The sequence below is a fragment of the Scyliorhinus canicula genome, chromosome 12 (assembly GCF_902713615.1).
Source record: "Scyliorhinus canicula chromosome 12, sScyCan1.1, whole genome shotgun sequence".
NCBI lineage: Eukaryota > Metazoa > Chordata > Chondrichthyes > Carcharhiniformes > Scyliorhinidae > Scyliorhinus > Scyliorhinus canicula.
In genome coordinates, this window is record NC_052157.1 from 134,447,444 (window position 1) to 134,472,338 (window position 24,895).

General features: G+C 47.4%; 1 protein-coding gene across 6 annotated transcripts in view; it reads left to right on the plus strand.

Moving 5' to 3' along the window:
• The window catches only part of pitpnm3 (PITPNM family member 3), an 856,450-nt gene that overhangs the window by 456,949 nt on the left and 374,606 nt on the right, over nt 1-24,895 (plus strand). The window lies entirely within an intron of this gene.

Consider the following 24,895-nt stretch of genomic DNA (forward strand, 5'->3'; position numbering starts at 1 on the left):
GTGCTACTGGCCTTGGCCAATTTTGACTCTGCAAAAATTTCAATTATTGACAAAACATTTAGGTGATTTTTTTTCCCTTGCGGGAAGCATTTTGAGCAATTTACGGAGAAAAGGTAAACTTTTTTTTTTTAAATAATTTTTATTGAGAAATTTTGATTTTATACAACATTGACGCACCTTAGTAAAATACCGAAAATAACAATAATATTAACAATCATATACATTCGCCCCATCCCCATGAACAACCCAGCATTTTAACAACAACGCAAATTAACACACTATAAAGTTACAGAATAAACACTACAATAATGCACCCCCCCCCCCCCCCCCCCCCGGGTTGCTGCTGCTATTGACCCAGTTACCTATCTCTGAGCCAGGAAGTCCAGAAAAGGCTGCCATCGTTTATAGAACCCTTGTATTGATCCTCTCAGGGCAAATTTGACCTTTTCCAATTTTATAAATCCCGCCATGTCACTGATCCAGGTCTCCACACTTGGGGGCCTTGCATCCTTCCATTGTAACAGAATCCTTCGACGGGCTACTAGGGACGCAAAGGCCAGGACACCGGCCTCTTTCGCCTCCTGCACTCCCGGCTCTACCGCAACTCCAAAAATCGCGAGTCCCCACCCTGGTTTGACCCTGGATCCAACCACCCTCGACACCGTCCCCGCCACCCCCTTCCAGAATTCTTCCAGTGCTGGGCATGCTCAGAACATATGGGCGTGGTTCGCAGGACTCCCCGAACATCTGGTGCACCTGTCCTCACCCCCGAAGAACCTACTCATCCTAGTCCCGGACATGTGGGCCCGGTGCAGCACCTTGAATTGGATGAGACTAAGCCTCGCACATGAGGAGGAAGAGTTGACTCTCTCCAAGGCCTCCGCCCAAGTCCCGTCCTCTATCTGCTCCCCGAGTTCCTCCTCCCATTTAGCCTTCAGCGCCTCCACTGACGACTCCTCCACCTCCTGCATTACCTTATAGATGTCAGACACCTTCCCCTCTCCTACCCACACCCCCGAAAGCACTCTGTCCATCGTCCCCTGCAAGGGCAGCAAAGGGAATCCCTCTACCTGTCGCCTAGCAAACGCCTTTACCTGCAGGTATCTGAACATGTTCCCCTGGGGAAGGCCAAATTTATCTTCCAGTTCCCCCAGGCCCGCAAACCTCCCGCCAATAAACAGGTCCCTCAATTTGCTGATGCCCGCCCTTTGCCACCCGAGAAAAGGTAAACTTGATTAAAGTAGCAAATTGCTCTTCAAAAGGGAGGCTGCTATCGCTACAACTGAAATCTTTATCTCAGTGTTATGTGTAATCGCAACAGAGATGAGGGGCTTGAGTCTCTGTTCAGGAGACCAAGTGCTACCGTCAAAGCAGAATGGCGGGAAATGCGCTCTCCCGCTAGGAGCTCCGGCCAGGAGAAATGCTAGTCATGTTGTTTTCATTAATTTACAGGATGTGGGCATCGCTGGTTGGGCCAGCATTTATTGCCCATCTCTAGTTGCCCTACAGAAGGTGGTGGTGAGTTGCCTTCTTTAACCACTGCAGTACACACACAGTGCTGTTAAGGAGGGAGTTCCAGGATGTAGTTTCAGCAATGGTGAAGGAGCGGCGATATATTTCCAAGTCAGGGTGGTGAATAACTTGGAAGGGAACCTCCAGGTAGTGGGGTTCCCAGGTATCTGCTGCTGTTGTCCTTCTAGATAGTAGTGGTTGTGGGGGGGGGGGTCTAAGTGGGTAAATAGCTTGCAGCCCACCCATTTCCTGGTCCCGCAGATTCGCTGGGGTCGGGATTCTCGTTCAGAGCCTGACAAGCTGGAGCCACTCCAGCCAAGACGATGGCTGCTAAACGTCCTTCTCCAAGGTTCTGGGAGTCAGAAATCGACAGAATGCTGGATGCCATTGAGAAGAGGAGGGACACCCTCCTCCCTAGGGTGGGGCAAAGCCTCAAGCCCATCATTTTCAACAACGCCTGGGATGAGGTGGCAGAGGCTGTGAGAGCTGCCAACCTCACCAGGAGGACCGGCACACAATGCCACAAGAAGATGAACAACCTCCTCAGAGCAGCTCGGGTGAGGAACCACCTCTGTGCCCCTGGCATCACTCCCGATCCTCACTCCTCACATCTGCCACAATCCTTTAGAGGCCAACAACACCCCACCTGCCTTCATCTCCCTCACAACTCACCCTGCACAAAATCCCAACATATGTATTGTCCTCTTTGGTCAGGAGCCTTGCACACACAAACCACTCATAAAACCCACGCCCCAGCATCTCACTCTGTATTTTTTGTGTCCCAGGAATAAAGCAGCCCATAATTGCCAGGAGCGTTATAACATGGGAGGGGGCATCCCAGATATTCGGGTGCACCCCCCTATGAGGAAAGGGCCCTGTAACTCGTGGGGGGGGCCAAGGAGAGGGCAGTGGCTGCGATGGAGTTCAGCATGCACCAAACAAGTGAGAATCTAATGCAACGTAGATCTTCAAATAGCAAGTGAGTCACCGCTCTTCCACAGACTGGTCCTTTCCAATATTTCACTCTATGGGCGGGATTCTCCCGAATCCCTGCGATGGCCTGACGCCGGCGTAAAAAACGGCGCGAACCACTCCGTCGTTGGGCCGACCGGAAGTTGCGGAATGCTCCGGGAAGACTTCGCCGACTCAGTACTGCTTCACCGGCACCACCCACCATCGCAGAGACTACCATCTTGGAGGGTAATATTAGCAATCAGGCTCCTGGGTCACCACACACATGCTGCAGCACATCAGCGACTCTCCAGGGAGCGGATGGTCAGAGGGCTGCCCGATCCCAGGGAACCGATGCCAAGAGAGAATTTGTGCTTCTGTAAAAGATGATCCCATCACTGGTGCAGATGCAGAAGCAGAGCCGGAATCTACAGGAGGGGATGTCTAATGAGTCTATTATTGGGAAATTCAACTTGTTCATGTGCAAATGGCATAAACATTTTTAACAATTCATTATGCATTGAATATTCTTTAGTTAAGGCGTGTTTCAGCTTGGGATGTCAACATACTTTCAAAATTCTCCTCTGTTGAAATGCAAAACATGGAAGGGCAGCACTGTCTGTGCAGAGTCTGCACGTTCACCCCGTGTGTGCGTGGGTTTCCTCCGGGTGCTCCGGTTTCCTCCCACAGTCCAAAGATGTGCAGGTTAGGTGGATTGGCCATGCTAAATTGCCCTTAGTGTCCAAAATTGCCCTTAGTGTTAACATAAGAACTAGGAGCAGGAGTAGGCCATCTGGCCCCTCGAGCCTGCTCCGCCATTCAATGAGATAATGGCTGATTAAACATAGAACATAGAACAGTACAGCACAGAACAGGCCCTTCGGCCCTTGATGTTGTGCCGAGCAATGATCACCCTACTGAAGCCTAACGTATCCACCCTATACCAGTAACCCCGTAACCCCCCCCCAAATTAACCTTACTTTTTAGGACACTAAGTTGTGGACTCAGCTCCACTTTCCAGCCCGAACACCATAACCCTTAATCCCTTTGTTCTTCAAGAAACTATCAATCTTTACCTTAAAAACATTTAATGAAGCAGCCTCAACTGCTTCACTGGGCAAGGAATTCCATAGACTCACAACTCTTTGGGTGAAGAAAACATGCTGCTAAATTCAGTCCTAAATCTACTTTCCCTTATTTTGAGGCTATGCCCGCTAGTTCTGCTTTCAGCAGCCAGTGGAAACAACCTGCCCGCATCTATCCTATCTATTCCCTTAATAATTTTATATGTTTCTATAAGATCCCCCCCCTCATCCTTCTAAATTCCAACGAGTACAGTCCCAGTCTACTCAACCTCTCCTCATAATCCAATACCTTCGGGCAGCACGGTGGCCTAGTGGTTAGCATAACCGCCTCACGGCGCTGAGGTCCCAGGTTTGATCCCGGCTCTGGGTCACTGTCCGTGTGGAGTTTGCACATTCTCCCCGTGTCTGCGTGGGTTTCGCCCCCACAACCCAAAAATGTGCAGGGTAGGTGGATTGGCCACACTAAATTGCCCCTTAATAGAAAAAATAATTGGGTAATCTAAATTTAAAAAAAAAAAAAATAAATAATCCAATACCTTCAGCCCTGGGATTAACCTAGTGAATCTCCTCTGCACACCCTCCAGTGCCAGTACGTCTTTTCTCAAGTAAGGAGACCAAAACTGAACACAATACTCCAGGTGTGGCCTCACTAACACCTTATACAATTGCAGCATAACCTCCCTAGTCTTAAACTCCATCCCTCTAGCAATGAAGGACAACATTCCATTTGCCTTCTTAATCACCTGTTGCACCTGTAAACCACCTTTTTCTAACACATGCACTAGCACACCCAGGTCTCTCTGCACAGCAGCATGTTTTAATATTTTATCATTTAAATAAAAATCCGTTTTGCTGTTATTCCTACCAAAATGGATAACCTCACATTTGTCAACATTGTATTCCATCTGACAGACGCTAGTCCATTCACTTAACCTATCCAAATCCCTCTGCAGACTTCCGGTATCTTCTGCACTTTTTGCTTTACCACTCATTTTAGTGTCGTCTGCAAACTTGGACACATTGCCCTTGGTCCCCAACTCAAAATCATCTATGTAAATTGTGAACAATTGTGGGCCCAACACAGATCCCTGAGGGACACCACTAGCTACTGTTTGCCAACCAGAGAAACACCCATTAATCCCCACTGTTTGCTTTCTATTAATTAACCAATCCTCTATCCATGCTGCTACTTTACCCTTAATGCCATGCATCTTTATCTTATGCAGCAACCTTTTGTGTGGCACCTTGTCAAAGGCTTTCTACAAATCCAGATATACCACATACATTGGCTCCCCATTACCTACCGCACTGGTAATGTCCTCAACAAATTTCACTAAATTAGTTAGTCACAACCTGGTCTTTGTGAACCCATGCTGCGCCTGCCCAATGGGACAATTTCCATCCAGATGCCTCGCTATTTCTTCCTTGATGATAGATTCCAGCGTCTTCCCTACTACCGAAGTTAAGCTCACTGGCCTATAATTACCCGTTTTCTGCCTACCTCCTTTTTTAAACAGTGGTGTTACGTTTGCTAATTTCCAATCTGCCGGGACCACCCCAGAGTCTAGTGAATTTTGGTAAATCATCACTAGTGCATTTGCAATTTCCCTAGCCATCTCTTTGAGCACTCTGGGATGCCAGGAGACTTGTCTACCTTTAGCCCCATTAGCTTGCCCATCACTACCTCCTTAATGATAACAATCATCTCAAGGTCCTCACCTGTCATAGCCTCATTTCTATCAGTCACTGGCATGTTATTTGTGTCTTCCACTGTGAAGACCGACCCAAAAAACCTGTTCAGTTCCTTAGCCATTTTCCCATCTCCCATTATTAAATCTCCCTTTTCATCCTCTAAAGGACCAATATTTACCTTAGCCACTCTTTTTTGTTTTATATATTTGTAGAAACTTTTACTATCTGTTTTTATATTCTGAGCAAGTTTCCTCTCATAATCTATCTTACTCTTTATAGCTTTTTTTAGTAGCTTTCTGTTGCCCCCTAAAGATTTCCCAGTCCTCTAGTCTCCCATTTATCTTTGTCACTTTGTATGCTTTTTCCTTCAATTTGATACTCTCCCTTATTTCCTTAGATAGCCAGGGTTGATTTTCCCTCTTTCTACCATCCTTCCTTTTTGTTGATATAAACCTTTGCTGAGCTTCCACTGAGTGTTAGGTGGGGTTACTGGGTTATGGGGATACGGTGGAGGTGAGGAGTTGGGTAGGGTGCACTTTCCAAGAGCCAGTGCAGATTCAATGGGCCGAATGTCCTCCTTCTGCACTGTAAATTCTACGAAATCTATGAAACTACATACAGAAATAATGGGTAGAAATTCCTCTTGGGTGGTAGCACATTGATGTGACTTGAATAACTCTCTTAATGTTGGGCAATGTGATGCCTGCTATTTGGTGCCACTGCTCAAGATGAATTTCGACCCCAATTTGTATAATTGTCTATTTTGGCAACGAGCATTTATTGGAATGCAAATGCGCAGTTGAGTAAAGAGCTAACATTACCATAATTCTGGCGTGGTTTGAAAGAAAAGCATTTTGTTTAATGTTTGATCAGCAGATCTGACTCCTGGTGCTTTCAGTGAGAGATGGGGATGGGTCATTTTCAGGCAGTAACTGCGTGGGAAAGATATCTGTTTTGCTCTGAAGCTGACGTTCCTGCTTTATACCAGCTTTCTGAAATTCACTATTACTTGCACCTCGTCTGCTTGACCTTGACGTTTTGTTCCATTTTAAAATTATGCTGAATGCTTCAAGCAGGAAAAGGAATTAATGGGTATCACCCCTTTAGTTTCTGTTATTGTAATGCCAGACCAGACCCCAAGAGTGGCTAGGAAACTGGACTGAATCCACAATATAATGGTTTATTTTGGTAGACTGTGGGGAAAGAATACTTCGCTCCAGGAGTGATTGCATGAAGAATTAGGGATTTTGAAAATAAAACTTTATCATTAACACAATACTAAACTCTTTAACATCACACCCTAAACAATACCACGCAATAAAATAGATACAGTACCCTTAATTACTATCTCTATTCCCAATTACTAACTCTGTTCCCAAATAAACAACAAGAAAGGAAAAACATACACTCTCAACCCATCCGACTCTCTCAACCCATCCTACACTCTCAACCCATCCTACACTCTCAACCCATCCGACTCTCTCAACCCATCCGACTCTCTCAACCCATCCTGCACTTTCAACCCACCCTACACTCTCAACTCATCCGACTCTCTCAACCCATCCTACACTCTCAACCCATCCTGCACTCTCAACCCATCCTACACTCTCAACCCATCCTACATTCTCAACCCATCCTACACTCTCAACCCATCCTACTCTCTCAACCCATCCTACACTCTCAACCGATCCGACTCTCTCAACCAATCCTACACTCTCAACCCATCCGTCTCTCTCAACCCATCCAACAGTCTCAACCCATTCTACACTCTCAACCCACCCTACACTCTCAACCCATCCTACTCTCTCAACCCATCCTACACTCTCAACCCATCCTACATTCCACTCTCAACCCATCTTACACTCTCAACCCATCCTACACTCTCAACCCATCCTACACTCTCAACCGATCCGACTCTCTCAACCCATCCGTCTCTCTCAACCCATCCAACACTCTCAACCCATTCTACACTCTCACCCCACCCTACTCTCTCAACCCATCCTACACTCTCAACCCACCCTACTCTCTCAACCCATCCGACACTCTCAACCCATCCTACATTCCACTCTCAACCCATCCTACACTCTCAACCCATCCTACACTCTCATCCCATCCTACACTCTCAACCCACCCTACTCTCTCAACCCATCCTACACTCTCGACCCATCCTACATTCCACTCTCAACCCATCCGACACTCTCAATCCATCCTACATTCCACTCTCAACCCATCCTACATTCCACTCTCAACCCATCCTACACTCTCAACCCATCCTACACTCTCAACCCATCCAACATTCCACTCTCAACCCATCCAACACTCTCAACCCATCCGACACTCTCAACCCATTCTACACTCTCAACTCATCCTACTCTCTCAACCCATTCTACACTCTCAACCCATCCTACACTCTCAACCCATCCTACACTCTCAACCCATCCTACACTCTCAACCCATTCTACAATCTCACCCCATTCTACACTCTCAACCCACCCTACACTCTCATCCCATCCTACACTCTCAACCCATCCTACACTCTCGACCCATTCTACACTCTCAACCCACCCTACACTCTCATCCCATCCTACACTCTCAACCCATCCTACACTCTCAACCCATCCAACATTCCACTCTCAACCCATCCAACACTCTCAACCCATCCTACACTCTCGACCCATCCTACATTTTACTCTCAACCCATCCGACACTCTCAACCCATCCTACATTCCACTCTCAACCCATCCTACATGCCACTCTCAACCCATCCTACACTCTCAACCCACCCTACACTCTCAACCCATCCTACACTCTCAACCCATCCTACACTCTCAACCCATCCTACACTCTCAACCCATCCTACACTCTCAACCCATCCTACATTCCACTCTCAACCCATCCAACACTCTCAACCCATCCGACACTCTCAACCCACTCTACACTCTCAACACATCCTACTCTCTCAACCCATTCTACACTCTCAACTCATCCGACTCTCTCAACCCATCCTACACTCTCAACCCATCCTACACTCTCAACCCATCCTACACTCTCAACCCATCCTACTCTCTCAACCCATCCTACACTCTCAACCCATCCTACACTCTCAACCCATCCTACATTCCACTCTCAACCCATCCGACACTCTCAACACATCCTACATTCCACTCTCAACCCATCCTACATTCCACTCTCAACCCATCCTACACTCTCAATCCATCCTACTCTCTCAACCCACCCTACACTCTCAACCCACCCTACTCTCTCAACCCATCCTACACTCTCAACCCATCCTACACTCTCAACCCATCCTACATTCCACTCTCAACCCATCCGACACTCTCAACCCATCCTACATTCCACTCTCAACCCATCCTACATTCCACTCTTAACCCAGCCGACACTCTCAACCCATCCTACATTCCACTCTCAACCCATCCTACATTCCACTCTCAACCCATCCTACACTCTCAACCCACCCTACACTCTCAACCCATCCGACACTCTCAACCCATTCTACTCTCTCAACCCATCCTACACTCCACTCTCAACCCATCCTACACTCTCAACCCACCCTACATTACACTCTCAACCCACCCTACACTCTCAACCCATCCGACACTCACAACCCATCCTACTCTCTCAACCCATCCTACACTCTCAACCCATCCTACACTCTCAACCCATCCTACACTCTCAACCCATCCAACATTCCACTCTCAAACCATCTGACACTCTCAACCCATCCTACATTCCACTCTCAACCCATCCTACATTCCACTCTCAACCCATCCTACACTCTCAACCCATCCTACACTCTCAACCTATCCTACACTCTCAACCCATCCTACACTCTCAACCCATCCTACACTCTCAACCCACCCTACACTCTCAACCCATCCTACACTCTCAACCCATCCTACACTCTCAACCCATCCTACTCTCTCAACCCATCCTACACTCTCAACCCATCCTACACTCTCAACCCATCCTACATTCCACTCTCAACCCATCCTACACTCTCAACCCATCCTACGCTCTCAACCCACCCTACACTCTCAACCCATCCTACATTCTCAACCCACCCTACACTCTCAACCCATCCTACTCTCTCAACCCATCCTACACTCTCAACCCATCCTACGCTCTCAACCCACCCTACACTCTCAACCCATCCTACATTCTCAACCCACCCTACACTCTCAACCCATCCTACATTCCACTCTCAACCCATCCTACACTCTCAACCCATCCAACACTCTCAACCCATCCTACACTCTCAACCCATCCTGCACTCTCAACCCATCCTACACTCTCAACCCATCCTACACTCTCCACCCACCCTACACTCTCAACCCACCCTATACTCTCAACCCATCCTACACTCTCGACCCATCCTACATTACACTCTCAACCTATCCTACACTCTCAACCCATCCTACACTCTCAACCCATCCTACACTCTCAACCCATCCTACACTCTCAACCCACCCTACACTCTCAACCCATCCTACACTCTCAACCCATCCTACACTCTCAACCCATCCTACACTCTCAACCCATCCTACATTCCACTCTCAACCCATCCTACACTCTCAACCCATCCTACATTCCACTCTCAACCCATCCTACACTCTCAACCCATCCTACACTCTCATCCCATCCTACACTCTCAACCCATCCTACACTCTCAACCCATCCTACACTCTCAACCCATCCTACACTCTCAACCCATCCTACATTCCACTCTCAACCCATCCTACACTCTCAACCCATCCTACATTCCACTCTCAACCCATCCTACACTCTCAACCCATCCTACACTCTCAACCCATCCTACACTCTCAACCCATACTACATTCCAATTGCACAGAGTAATACTTGCTCGCCAGAATAGATTAGTTCCTGTTGGAACCCCTGCTGACTCTGGCCGGATGACTTAAAAATAAAATCTGTTTCAATTGGTTTGTTTTAGCTTCTGCCCTTGTTCTCTGACAAGTCTTCAATGCTTTAAACACCATTAATCTTTTTTTTAACTATCCTGCTGTGAAAGCAGAAGACCTAACTTGTGGTCCAAAGGGTAGCCAGATCCAAACTCAACTGAAAAGCTTTCTCAAAGTGTCTGAATGCCGAAACTCCACTTACAAATGACATCATCTCCCCAAGCTGAAAATAAATGAACTCCCCAGAGACTCCCCCTAGTCAAACAACATTGCAATAGCCCAGGCTTTTATTATGGTCAATTTCACCTCTGGCACCTAAAAGTTTTCTGGTTTTGCAAAAGAAGATTATTTTTTAAAAACGTGACTACTACAGTCAAACACACTCTAACCCAGGCTTTCAACCCTTAAATTGCCAAATGTTTATGATCCAATATATCTAAAATCCTGCATTCATCACACTGTTCGGAGCAATGTGAAGGGGGGCATGTTGTGAAACTGCTTCACGGTAAAGTATAGGACACAAAATGGCAAATGAGAGGGCATACGTTATCAACTATCTTTGGCTGTTTCTGTGCATGGCAATGCTTCTTTAGTGGGTTCTTGCCTCCTTGCAATCAATCCTGTGAAGTATCTCGGGATATTTTCCTACTGTGGGCAGAGTCAACACTGTGATTTATCCATTTAACAGAATGGATAGAAAATCGGGCAAGACTGGCTCACAGGCATGCGATCCTCCCTGCCCAGATTCCCCCTGCACACCCTCTCCCCATACAATCCTTTATGCCCAAGCACTTGGGAGAGCAAAGGTTGACCTCTGTAACATTGTAATTGTGCTGAATCATCAAGCAGTGCAAGCCTTGTTTACCTGAAGAGTTATTCAATTAGCCAGAGAGTGAAACCAGTAAGCTGTCACATCTGCACACCCAAAGTCTAGAAATCATCGATTCATTTGTTTGCCTTAGCACAGCAATAAAGATGACAAACAAAAATGGCACGCACATTAGGGTTGATTAAAGAGCGTGATTATATATAAAAATGATACATTGAGCTTTGCCAGCAATGCAGTGCTCACATATATTACATTCTCTGAGAAATATGCTGCGATTGACAGACTGTTGCCCAAGTAGATAGATTAGATCATGGAAAAATGCAGTAAAGGCAAATAAGTGGCAGAGAACTGTTGCAATCCATCTGATCTGCCCAACTCCATTCAAAGGCTGCATTTATTTCATTTTGCTGCTTCAAAGCTTCTGTTGTGAAACGCAAAAAAGGCGCCATCTGAAACTGAACGTTAAAATGTTATTAAAAAGAAAGAAAGGCGACACACACTTGTAAGCTCACATGCCTCGATGGCTGGGTGGATTTATTGGAACTTTAGTGCTGTTTTCTTCCCGGCGAGCAGTAAGCATGAAAATCCAGAAAATCAGAATGGTAGGATCAGAGGGATCATGGTGTGTATGTACACCCGTCCCTTAAGATCGCAGGGTAAGTGGATCCAGTAGTTAAGAGGCGTATGGTATACTTGCCTTTATTAGCCAAGGCATAGCGTTTAAGAGCAGGGAAGGTATGCTGGGACTGTATAAAACATTTGTTAGGCCACAGCTAGAGTACTGTGTGCAGTTCTGGAATCCACATTATAGGATGGATATGATATCACTGGAAAGGATGCCGAGAAAATTTACCAGGATTCTGCCTGTGCTGGAGAAATTTAGTTATGAAGAGAGATTGTATACACTAAGAAGTCTTACAACACCAGGTTAAAGTCCAACAGGTTTGTTTCGAATCACTAGCTTTCGGAGCATTGCTCCAGTGAGGAGCCAAGTCCTAGGTTTTGGAGCTTTGATACGAGCTTGGTTGGCGTTATGGTGTTGAAGGCGGAGCTGTAGTCAATAAATAGGAGTCTGATATAGGAGTCCTTATTGTCGAGATGCTCTCGGGATGAGTGTAGGGCCAGGGAGATGGCGTCTGCTGTGGACCATTGAGTCTGCTCTGCTTTGCAATCATGGTTAACATAGAACATAGAACAGTACAGCACAGAACAGGCCCTTCGGCCCTCAATGTTGTGCCGAGCAATGATCACCTTACTCAAACCCACGTATCCACCCTATACCCGTAACCCAACAACCCCCCCCCCCCCCTTAACCTTACTTTTTAGGACACTACGGGCAATTTAGCATGGCCAATCCACCTAACCCGCACATCTTTGGACTGTGGGAGGAAACCGGAGCACCCGGAGGAAACCCACGCACACACGGGGAGGACGTGCAGACTCCGCACAGACAGTGACCCAGCCGGGAGCCGAATCTGGGACCCTGGAGCTGTGAAGCATTTATGCTAACCACCATGCTACCGTGCTGCCCACTGGTTGATAGGTTTCTCATCCCCATTATCCTGCCTTCTGCCCGTAACCGCCGATCCCCGCATTAATTAAGAACCTGGGCAGGATTCTCCGTCAGACGATGCCGGAATCAAGAAACAATTAGGCGGAGAATCAGTTTTGATGCCGAAATCGTGACAGGCGCTGGTTTCAGGCCAAATCGCAATTCTCCGATGCCTTGACAGTGGCATCAATGCATTCCAGAATGCACGGTGCAGTATACGCCGTTGGCGCATCATTAGCGCGCCTGACCCGATATTCTCCGTGGCCTCCGTGATGCTCCCACTCTGCTGCGGCGAATTCCCATGGCGAGGTTCACTTGTGCTTTTAAAAATCATGAAACAAGTGCCGTGGCTGCTGAGGGAGAGAGAGTGGTTATGGAAAGTGTCCAGCGTTGCCATAGTTTTTGGACAGTTGTGCACTGGCCGAGGGGCTTCCGCCAGGGCCGAGTGGAATAGCGGGGGTTGGCCAGGAGGTGGGCTGTGGGGTCGGGGAGGATGGGCACGGAACACCATTCCTGGGTTTCAAGGTAGCCATGCAACTGCGCACACCGCTGACTGCCCACTGTGCACTTAGGGCCACAGGTTGTATGGGTGCCCCCCAGGGAACCTCCTAGGTGCCTCCTCTGGCCCCAGCCAACCCATTAGCTGTATGAGCCGCTCCAGCACAACCACTGCCACCTTGTTAGCTGAGTTGAGTGTGTATGGGGAGTGTAATGTGTATATGCGGCTGCAGCTTGTCAGCCTTCTAAGTGTCAATCACAGGCCCAGTGAATCGCACACCATTTCTCATTGGAATCGATAGTGTTCCACGTGGCGCCGGTGCTAACCTCTCGACGGTCTCTGGATTGGTCCATGTGCGGCGCCAGCTTTGCTGTCGGGGAAGTCCACGAATCCTGCCCCGGCGTCAACACTGTGGGCTAGATTCTCAGTGTCCGCAGGATCTTTCAGGTCTTACGACCAAAAGGTCGGCGATGCCCCCGCACCAATCCTCCACACGGTGATGGGCTAGCAGCCGCGCCGCTTAAAGCCCCCCGGCTTACCCTGTGGATATGGCCACAGAATGGCCGGGTCCGTGGCCGCACATGCGCACGGTAGCGGCCTGCAGCGGCCGCACCATACAGCATGCCACCAGCCGAGCGCGGACCCAGCCTGCCAAAAACTGCCCCCCTCACCATCCCCGGACCACCCCCCAACCCCAGCCAAAGCCCCCCTGCCAGCAAAATGGCTCCCCGCCACTCCCCCAACTGTGGCGACGCTGGATTCAGTCCGCAGCCACCACACATGGCCCCCAAAAGGTGTGAGGACACGTGGCCCACACTGTCGGGGACTCAGCCCATCAGGGGAGGGCCTTAGGTGACGTCCTGAGGCCGCCCGATGGTGTGCGGTGTACTCCTCGAGTACGGCGTTTTTGAGGGGGTGGAGCATCGGAAATAGATCACCGCTCCTGATTCCAGCGTAAAAATGGATTCTCTGACCGACGCCGAACGGGATTTCGACGTCGCCCATCGGAGAATCCAGCCTTTAGTCTCAGAAATGGCGAATTGGGCCCCCAATCTATCTTTGTCTTAAAGACACTCAGTGACTTGGCCTCCACAGCCTTCTGCGGTAATGATTGCCACAGATTCTCCACCCGCTGAAGAAATTTCTCCTTTTCTCAGTTTTAAAGGTTCATCCCTTCAGCTTGAGGCTGTGTCCTTGGGTTCTAGTCTCTCTTACCAGTGGAAACATCCTCTCCACGTCCACTCTATCTAGGCCTCTCAATAGTCTATAAGTTTCAATGAAATTCCCCCGTTTCATCCTTCTCAACTCTTATCGAGTACATTCTTAACCGCTCCTCATATGATGCTCCCTTCATTCCAGTAATGATTCTTGTGAACCTCCTCTGAACCTCCTCCGAGGCCAGCACAGCGTTCCTTAGATACAGGGCCCAAACTGCTCACAGTACTCTGAATGGGGTCAGGCCACAGCCTTATATGGCCTTAGCAGTACATCCCTGCTCTATTCTAGCCCTCTTGAAATGAATGCTAACATTACCTTTGCCTTCCTACCGACCAACTGAACTTGCACGTTAACCTTAAGAGAATCCTAAACGAGGACAAAGTCCCTTTCTGCTTCTGATTCCTGAAGACTTCCACATTTAGAAAATAGTGTATACCTCTTTTCTTCCTACCAAAGTGTATAACCTCACCCTTTTCCACATTGTATTCCATCTGCCACTTCTTTTGCCCACTTGCCTAGCTGTCCAAGTTCTTCTGCAGCGTCCCCCCTTCCTTAACATTATCTGTCCCTCTGCATATCTTTGTATCCTCTGCAAACTTGCCCTCAGTTCCTTCTTCCAAATCGTTAATGTATACAATGAATAGTCGTGCTCCTAACACTGATCCCTGCAGAACATCACTAGTCAGTGGCTGCCTTCCTGTAAAGATCCCTTTATCCCCACTCTCTGCCTTCTGCCAGTCAGCCACTCCTCTGTCCATGCCAGTACCTTGCCCTAACACCATGGGTTCTTATCTTATTTATCAGTCTCCTGTGCAGCAACGTGTCAAAGGCCTTCTAGAAATCCAAATAGATCACATCCATTAACTGTACTTTGTCTAACTCCCTGTCATCTCCTCAAAGAATTCTAACAGATTTGTCAGGCATGACCTCCCCTTGACGAATCCCTGCTTACTCACTCCTATTCTACCATACGCTTCTTAGTACTCTGCAATCTCTTCCTTAATGATAGATTCTAAAATCTTACCAACAACCAAAGTCAGGCTAACCGATCTATAATTTCCTGTCTTCTGCCTCCCTCCCTTCTTAAGCAGGGGTGTTGCATTAGCCATTTTCCAGTTCTCTGGGACCCTCCCTGCCTCCAGTGATTCCTGAAGGATCACCAGCAAGGCCTCCACAATCTACTCAGCTATCGCCTTCAGCACCCTGGGGTGTAGTCCATCCGGTCTGGGTGATTTATTCACCTTCAGACCTTTCAGTTTCCCCAGCACCTTCTCCTTAGTGATGGCCACTTCACTCACCTCTGCCCCTTGACTATGCCATTTCTTTGATCTCTACTACTACTGCTCCAGCCAAATTTTGCAGCGGTCTAATGTCCATCCCTGCCTCTCTCTTACCTTTTATATATCAAATAAGACTCTTGCAATCTTCTTTTATATTACGAGCTAGCTGACACTCATATTTAATCTTCCTTCTACTTCTTTTTTAGTTGTCCTCTGCTTGCTTTTAAAGGCTTCCCAATCCACTGACCTCCCACTAATCTTCATCAAATTGTGTGCTTTCTTTTTGCTTTCATGCTGTCCCTGATTTCCCTTGTCAGCCATGGATGCCTCATTCTCCCCTTAGCATGTATCCTCCGTCTTGGCATGAATTTCTGCTTTGCATCCCAAGTAACTCCTGCCATTGCTGTTCCACTGTCTTCCCTGCTAGGCTCCCTTTCCAATCAACCCTGGGCAGCTCCTCCCTTATGCCTTTGTCGTTATCTTTATTCAATTGTAATACTTACACCTGAGTCCAGCTTCTCCCTCAAACTGCAGGGTAAATTCTATCACATTCTGATCACTGCTTGCTAAGGGTTTCTTCACCTTAAGTTCCTTAATCAAATACAACTCAGAATAGAATCTTTCCAGTGAAGAAGGAGATCATTCGGCCCAACACGGCTGCACCGGCCCTCGGAATGAGCACCCTACTTAAGCCCATGCCTCAACCCTATCCCTGTAACCCAGTAAGCCCATCTAACCTTTATGGACACTAAGGGCAATTTAGCGTCGCCAATCCACCTAACCTGCTCTTCTTTGGACTGTGGGAGGAAACCGGAGCACCCGGAGGAAACCCACGCAGTCTCAGGGAGAAAGTGCAAACTCCACACAGACAGTTGCCCGAGGGCAAAAATTGAACCTGGGACCCTGGAGCTGTGTGGCAGCAGTGCTAACCACTGTGCCACCGTGCCACCCATTTACAGATCCAAATCCAGAATTCCCTGTTCTTTAGTGGGTTCTTCCACAAGCTGCTCCAAAAAACAATCTCTAAGGCATTCCACAAATTCCACCTGCATACTGAAGTCACCCATGATTATTGTAATATTGCCATTCTTATCTGTCTTTTCTATCTCCTGATTTATTTTCTGCCCCACATCCTGACTACTGCTAAGGGGCCTGTACATAACACCTATTGGGGTCTTTTCTCCTTTGCGATTCCTCAGCACTACCCACACAGATTCTAAACCTTCTGATCTTACATTGCTTCTTGCTATTGATTTAATTGCATTTCTTTCTAACAAGGCAAGCCTGCCTCCTCTGCCCATTTGCCTGTCCTTTTAATAGGGCACAAATTCTTGGATATTTACATCCCACCCCAACATCGTACCCACCAATTTCAATGTGCGCTACAAGTTAATTTACCTTGTTTCATCTACTACACCCATTTAAGTACAACAACCTCAGCCCTGTGTTGACCACCTCCCTTCTCATTGTTGTCCCCTTTAGTTGCTGCACCTGAAGTGAGGTTCTTGCCGCTTTAATACTCTATTCTGTCATGTGAGAGTACCTTTAAGAAATGTGTGTTCATAAATGGGTGTGTAGATAAATATCTTGAGTGAGAGTCCCTTTAAGAAATGGATGTTTACCACTGCAGTGATGTCAGAGAGTGGGTGGAGCTGGGCTGTCTGTTTGCTTTTTACTTTCGTTTAAGGCTGTTTGCTGCAGGGTATGTTTTAGTTTCGTTTTCAGTGTTGGAGCTGAAGCCAGACAGGGCAGATGTACTGTTGATCTCTCTGCCATGAAAAGACTATCCCTTGATCATTTGGTGAATTCAGAATTATAAATGTTCTCAGTAGTGAATGTAAACCCAATGTGCTTCTGTTAAAAGAGGTTTCTTAAGTGTGGTAATTGGTATTAGGGGTATTACAGTACCCAGGATGAGGCTGTAAGACCATTGGTGTGGGAAGTACCCGAGACAGCAATATCATTGGTGAAGCCTGCCTGCTGGTTCTATCCAGTAAGGCAGAGTATAAGAGTCTGTGTCTCCCCAGCTGTAGAGGACGACCAGGGCCCCCGATCGATTGTTTCATTTTGATATGTACATGTAAATAAATACTGTAAATAGTTGCGACATGTAACAAGGCAAAACACTGTACCACCGACGGGTACCAATATAATCTCACGTCTACCACTGTATAATGCAAGACCACCACCCCCGCCGGACTCTTTTTTAAAAGGGGGTGAATGTGGTAGTCGGTATTAGGGGTATTACGGTACCCAGGTTGAGGCTGTAAGACCATTGGTGTGGGAGGTACCTGAGACAGCAAGATCATTGGTGAAGCCTGCCTGCTGGTTCCGCCCAGTAGGCGGAGTATAAGAGTCTGTGTCTCCCCAGCTGCTGCATTCTGTACCTGCGCTGCTGGGACAAACATCTAGTCCAATAAAGCCTTCAATTGTCATCCAATATCGTTTCTGCAGTCATTGATCGAGCATCATTAAGTCTTTTGGATGTTAAACGGACGGCTTACGGATTACTTAGTGTTGTATTCTTTGGCGGTTGTATTTGAATTGATGATTGCTAAAATGTTCACTCTATGTTTTAAAAAGATTAACTCGAGTTCATAGAATAAACATTGTTTTTCTTTAAAAAATACGTTTCCAATTCTGCTGTACCACACCTGTAGAGTGAGCTGTGTGCTCCCCATACCACAATCTATTAAAAGTTGTGGGTCAGGTGAACTCCTTGATACACTTTGGGGTTCTGTAAACCCTGGCCCATAACAATTCTATTACTTATTCTGAAAGTTTACTACCCTCTCCCAAGCCCTTCCTCCCCTTTAACTAGTTTAAAGTCCTCAACATTAACCTACGCTCCTACCTTCTTCTTTAACATTGATTTTCTAATTTTTCATACAACTGAACCCTCACCCCACTATTTAGTTTAAAGCCCTATCTACAACCCTGGTTATGTGAATTGCCAGGATTCTGGTCCCAGTATGATTCAGGTGAAGACGGTCCCATTGAAACAGCTCCCTCCTTTCCCAGTACTGGTGCCAATAATCATATTGACCCGGTGCAAATTAGCTTGTGGCTCAGGTAGTAATCTGGAGATTATTACATTTTTTGGGTCTACTTTTTAATTTAGCCCCTAGCTGCTCAGATTCATAGAATATAGAACATAGAACGATACAGCGCAGTACAGGCCCTTCGGCCCACGATGTTGCACCGACATGGGAAGTCAAAAACTAAAGGCCATCTAACCTACACTATGCCATTATCATCCATATGCTTATCCAATAAACTTTTAAATGCCCTCAATGTTGGCGAGGTCACTACTGTTGCAGGTAGGGCATTCCACAGCCTCACCACTCTTTGCGTAAAAAACCTACCTCTGATGTCTGTCCTATATCTATTACCCCTCAATTTAAGGCTATGTCCCCTCGTGCTAGCCACCTCCATCCGCGGGAGAAGGCTCTCACTGCCCACCCTATCTAACCCTCTGATCATTTTGTATGCCTCTATTAAGTCACCTCTTAACCTTCTTCTCTCTAACGAGAACAACCTCAAGTCCATCAGCCTTTCCTCATAAGATTTTCCCTCCATACCAGGCAACATCCTGGTAAATCTCCTCTGCACCCGTTCCAAAGCTTCCACGTCCTTCCTATAATGAGGCGACCAGAACTGTACGCAATACTCCAAATGCGGCCGTACTAGAGTGTCAAAGGGACCACATTTGCTATAATGTTGTGGAGGAGAATGCTGAGACCCAGGCTATTAGAATAGATGGCATTGAGGTGCATAGGGAAGAAGTGTTGGCAATTCTGGACAAGGTGAAAATAGAGGCATACAAAATGATCAGAGGGTTGGATAGGGTGGACAGCGAGAGCCTTCTCCCGCGGATGGGGGTGGCTAGCACGAGGGGACATAGCCTTAAATTGAGGGGTAATAGATATAGGACAGAGGTCAGAGGTGGGTTTTTTACGCAGAGTGGTGAGGCCGTGGAATGCCCTACCTGCAACAGTAGTGAACTCGCCAACATTGTGGGCATTTAAAAGTTTATTGGATAAGCATATGGATGATAAGGGCATAGTGTAGGTTAGATGGTTTTTAGTTTTTTTTTCCATGTCGGTGCAACATCGAGGGCCGAAGGGCCTGTACTGCGCTGTATCGTTCTATGTTCTATGTTCTATGTTCTATTATCTTTTTCCTGAGTGAATACTGACAAAAAGTATTCATTTAGTATCTCGCTTATCTCCTCAGCCTCCACACACAACTTCCCACCACTGTCCTTGACTGGCCCTACTCTTACCCTAGTCATTCTTTTATTCCTGACATACCTATAGAAAGCTTTTGGGTTTTCCTTGATCCTACCTGCCAAAGACTTCTCATGTCCCCTCCTTGCTCATCTTAGCTCTCTCTTTAGATCCTTCCTCGCTTCCTTGTAACTATCAAGCGCCCCAACTGAAACTTCACGCCTCATCTTCACATAGGCCTCCTTCTTCCTCTTAACAAGAGATTCCACTTCTTTGGTAAACCACGGTTCCCTCGCTCTACCCATTCCTCCCTGCCTGACTGGTACTTACTTATCAAGAACACGCAATAGCTGTTCCTTGAACAAGCTCCACATATCCAGTGTGCCCAATCCTTGCAGCCTACTTCTCCAACCTACACATCCTAAGTCATGTCTAATGGCATCATAATTGCCCTTCCCCCAGCTATAACTCTTGCCCTGCGGGGTATACTTATCCCTTTCCATCACTAATGGAAAGGTCACCGAATTATGGTCACTGTTTCCAAAGTGCTCACCTACCTCCAGATCTAACAGCATTCCTTCAGCAGAACCTCTGTACTTTTTCCATCTATGTTGTTGGTATCTACGTGGACCACGACAACTTGAACTTTACCCTCCCACTCCAGGTTCCTCTTCAATCCACATGAGAGATCCTGAAACCAAGTACCAGATAGGCAACACAATCTTCGGGACTCTCGGTCCTGGTGACAGAGAACAGTATCTATGCCCCTAACTGTACCATACCCAATTCCAACTACATTTCTTCCTTCTCCCCCCCATGTGAATGGCTCCCTGTACCACGGTGCAGTGGGCAATTTTCTCATCCTCTGCACAGTCCCCGCTCTCATCCACACAGGGAACCTGTTGGTCAAGGACAAGGGCTGAGGCTCCTGCAACCATACATCCTGAATCCCTTTGCCTACCTCACTCATAGTCACACCCTCCTGTCTCTGACCACATTTCAAGGTTGTTAATCAAAGTGGTGTGACTGCCTCTTGAAACACAGTGTCCAGGTAACTCTCCCCATCCTTGATGTGCCGCAGTATCCGAACTCAGACTCCAGCTCATCAACTCTGAGCTGAAATTCCTCGAGCAACCAACAGTCGCTACGGAAGTGTTCACTAGGAACCACAATGGGGTCTACCAGGATCCCACATCACGCAGGTACAACACATCGCCTGCCCCGCATCACTATTTATTCAATGAGTTTTTAATTTGTTTTTTAAAAATTTTAAATTGTTTTTTAGTCTTTCAAATCTGTTAACTATTTATCTTTCTATCTTTAATCTGAAAGCAATTTAGAATAGGTAATGCCAATGAGCAGGTTCTTACCAGCCAATGAATTTATCATTTTCCTATAAAGTCACTCGTGAATTGTTTTTCAAACTCAGCCCACTGCCCAGTGGTGTCCCTCTCATCTCCCAATCTTTTTAAAATCTCCATCCCCCCCCACCTCCGTCCCCCCGACGGTCTTTAAATCTAAAGGATTTTCAGATTTCTACCAGCAATTTATAATCTTGTAAAATTAGCAGCAATTTATGTTAGATTTAAAAATAATTTTTAAAAAAGATTAAGGTTAATCCTTTAAAACTCCCACTCTTAACTGCCGGCACTCAGAGCATAAAGGCACTTCAATTGTATCATACGTCGGATGAGAATTTACCATCACTTTGTTCAAGAGAATTGGATTGGTAGCTTATTTAAATATTATAATGAAGCTACCTGCCATCATTTTAGAACAATAATAAGTCTTACAACACCAGGTTAAAGTCCAACAGGTTTGTTTCAAATCACTAGCTTTCGGAGCACTACTCCTTTCTCAGGTGAATGAAGAGGTATGTTCCAGAAACATATCTTCTTAGAATTTACAGTGCAGAAGGAGGCCATTCGGCCCATCGAGTCTGCACCGGCTCTTGGAAAGAGCACCCTACCCAAGGTCAACATCTCCACCCTATCCCCATAACCCAGTAACCCCACCCAACACTAAGGGCAATTTTGGACACTAAGGGCAATTTATCATGGCCAATCCACCTAACCTGCCCATCTTTGGACTGTGGGAGGAAACCGGAGCACCCGGAGGAAACCCATGCGGACACAGGGAGGATGTGCAGACTCCGCACAGACAGTGACCTAAGCCGGAATCGAACCTGGGACCCTGGAGCTGTGAAGCAATTGTGCTATCCACAATGCTACCGTGCTGCCACAAGCATATATAAACAATATATAGACAAAGTCAAAGATGCAAGACAATGCTTAGAATGCGAGCATTTCCAGGTAATTAAGTCTTTACAGATCCAGAGATAGGGGTAACCCCCAGGTTAAAGAGGTGTGAATTATCCCAAGCCAGGACAGTTGGTAGGATTTCGCAAGCCCAGGTCAGATGGTGGAGGATGACTGTAATGCGACATGAATCCATGGTCCCGGTTGAGGCCGTACTCATGTGTGCGGAATTTGGCTGTCTGTCTCTGCTTGGCGATTTTGTGTTGTCAAGCATCGCGAAGGCTGCCTTGGAGAATGCTTACCCAGAGATCAGAGGCTTAATGCCCTTGACTACTCAAGTGTTCTCCGACTGGAAGGGACCGTTCCTGCCTGGCGATTGTCGCGCAATGTCTGTTCATCCGTTGTCGCAGTGTCTGAGATTGCCATGGCAGGGTTGTGTGGCGTTGTGGTCACTGTTCTGAAGGCTAGGTAGTTTGCTGCGAACAATGGTTTGTTTGAAGTTGCGCGGCTGTTTGAAGGCCAGTAGTGGGAGTGTGGGGGTGACCCTGGCAAGATATTCATCTTCATCGATGATGTGTTGAAGGCTGCAAAGAAGATGTCGTAGTTTCTCCGCTCCAGGGAAGTACTGGACAACGAAGGGTACTCTGTCGGTTGTGTCCCATGTTTGTCTTCTGAGGAGGTCGGTGCGGTTGTTTGCTGTGGCACGTTGGAACTGTTGATCGATGAGTCGAGCACCATATCCCGTTCATATGAGAGCATCTTTCAACGTCTGTTGATGTCTGTTACTCTCCTCCTCGCCTGAGCAGATCCTGTGTATACGGAGGGCTTGTCCACAGGGGATGGCTTCTTTAATGTGTTTAGGGTGGAAGCTGGAGAAGTGGAGCATCGTGAGGTTATCTGTGGGCTTGCAGTAAAGCGAAGTGCTGAGGTGACCGTCCTTGATGGAGATGAGTGTGTCCAAGAATGCAACTGATTTTGGAGAGTAGTCCATGGTGAGTCTGATGGTGGGATGGAACTTATTGATGTCATTGTGTAGTCGTTTCAGTGTTTCTTCGCTGTGGGTCCAAAGGAAACAAATGTCATCGATGTATCTGGCTGGTGCATATCATATTGAGGTGCGACTTTGGTCCCCATGGCTGTTTTATAGAATTTACAGTACAGAAGGAGGCCATTCAGCCCATCGAGTCTGCACCGGCTCTTGGAAAGATTACCCTACCCAAGGTCAACAACTCCACCCTATCCCCATAACTCAGTAACCCCACCCAACACTAAGAGCAATTTTGGACACTAAGGGCAATTTATCATGGCCAATCCACGTAACCTGCACATCTTTGGACTGTGGGAGGAAACCGGAGCACCCGGAGGAAACCCACGCACACACGGGGAGGATGTGCCGACTACGCACAGACAGTGACCCAAGTCGGAATCGAACCTGGGACCCTGGAGCTGTGAAGCAATTGTGCTTTCCACAATGCTACCGTGCTGTTCTGTGCATCTGGATGAAGAACTTGTTGTCGAAGGTGAAGACGTTGTGATCCAGAAGGAAGTGGAAGAGTTGCAGAATTGCGTCTGGAGATTGGCAGTTGTCGGTGTTGAGGACTGAGGCTGTTGCAGCAATGCCATCATCATGGGGGATGCTGGTGTAAAGTGCCGAGACATCCATTGTGACGAGGAATGTTCCTGGTTCAACTGGTCCATGGGTGCTGAGTTTCTGTAGGAAGCCCGTCGTGTCGTGACAGAAGCTGGGTGTTCCTTGAACGATGGATTTCAAGATGCCCTCATGTAGCCAGAGAGGTTCTCACACAGGGTCCCATTGTCTGATACGATAGGACGGCCTGGTGTGTTGGCCTTGTGTATTTTCGGGAGGCAGGAGAGATTTCCAATGCGGGGAGTACGTGGGATGAGAGCACGTAGGGTGCTCTGAAGGTCTGGATCCAAGGTCTTGATCAGTCTGTTGAGTTGGTGAGTGTGTTCCTTGGTCAGATCTGCAGGTAACTGTCTGTAGTGTTCCTGGTTGTTGAGTTGTCGGTACACTTCTTTGCAGTAGTCCGTTCTGTTCGGTATGACGGTGGCCCCTCCTTTGTCTACTGGTTTGATGACGATGTTGACGTTGTTGACGTTCGGGGCTGTCTTGTGAATGCGACTGATGAATCTGGCATTGATGCGATTCCTGACGGCTTGAGCATACATGTCGAGTCTAGGGCAGTGGCCTTCCGGAGGGGTCCAATTCGACTCTTTCTTCTTTGGTTGCCGCACCGCAGATCTCTCGGTCTGCTGTTCCGGTTCATTGACTCATTGGGTTCGCTGTCGGCCTCTTGTGGTCTGTGGAAGAACTCCCGGAGCCTCATTCGCCTGATGAATTCCTCCGTGTCTGCCGCAAGACTGATGGGGTCCATTTTGGTGGTGGTGGAGAAATTGAGCAGTCTGCTGAGGATTTCGATTCCATCTGGTTGAAGGGTGTAGTCTGACAAGTTGACAATAGATTTCCTTGTACTGTTTTCTACTGTGGTTCCCGGGGAGGCTTGGTTGCTGCTGGTGGCGATGCCGAGTTTCTTAAGCTTCCTGTTCTTGGTGTGCATATAGGTGGTGTATATCATTGTCTCATCTGTTTGGCGATGTTCCGCAGCTGGTCTGCTGCGTCCTGAGTGAGAATATGGCCTCTATCTTGGTTTCCAGGTTGCGGCATCTGCTGTAGAGCTGGTGTACGAGGTGGTGGAGGAGTGTGAGAGAGGTGCGACGACAGAGTCTCTCAGCGTAGCCTGTGTTGAAGGTTGACTTGAGTGGGTTTGTGATCTGTAGCCCTTTCGGGATCTTGTCTGCTTTCTTGCATCTTTGTAAAAACTTAATGTC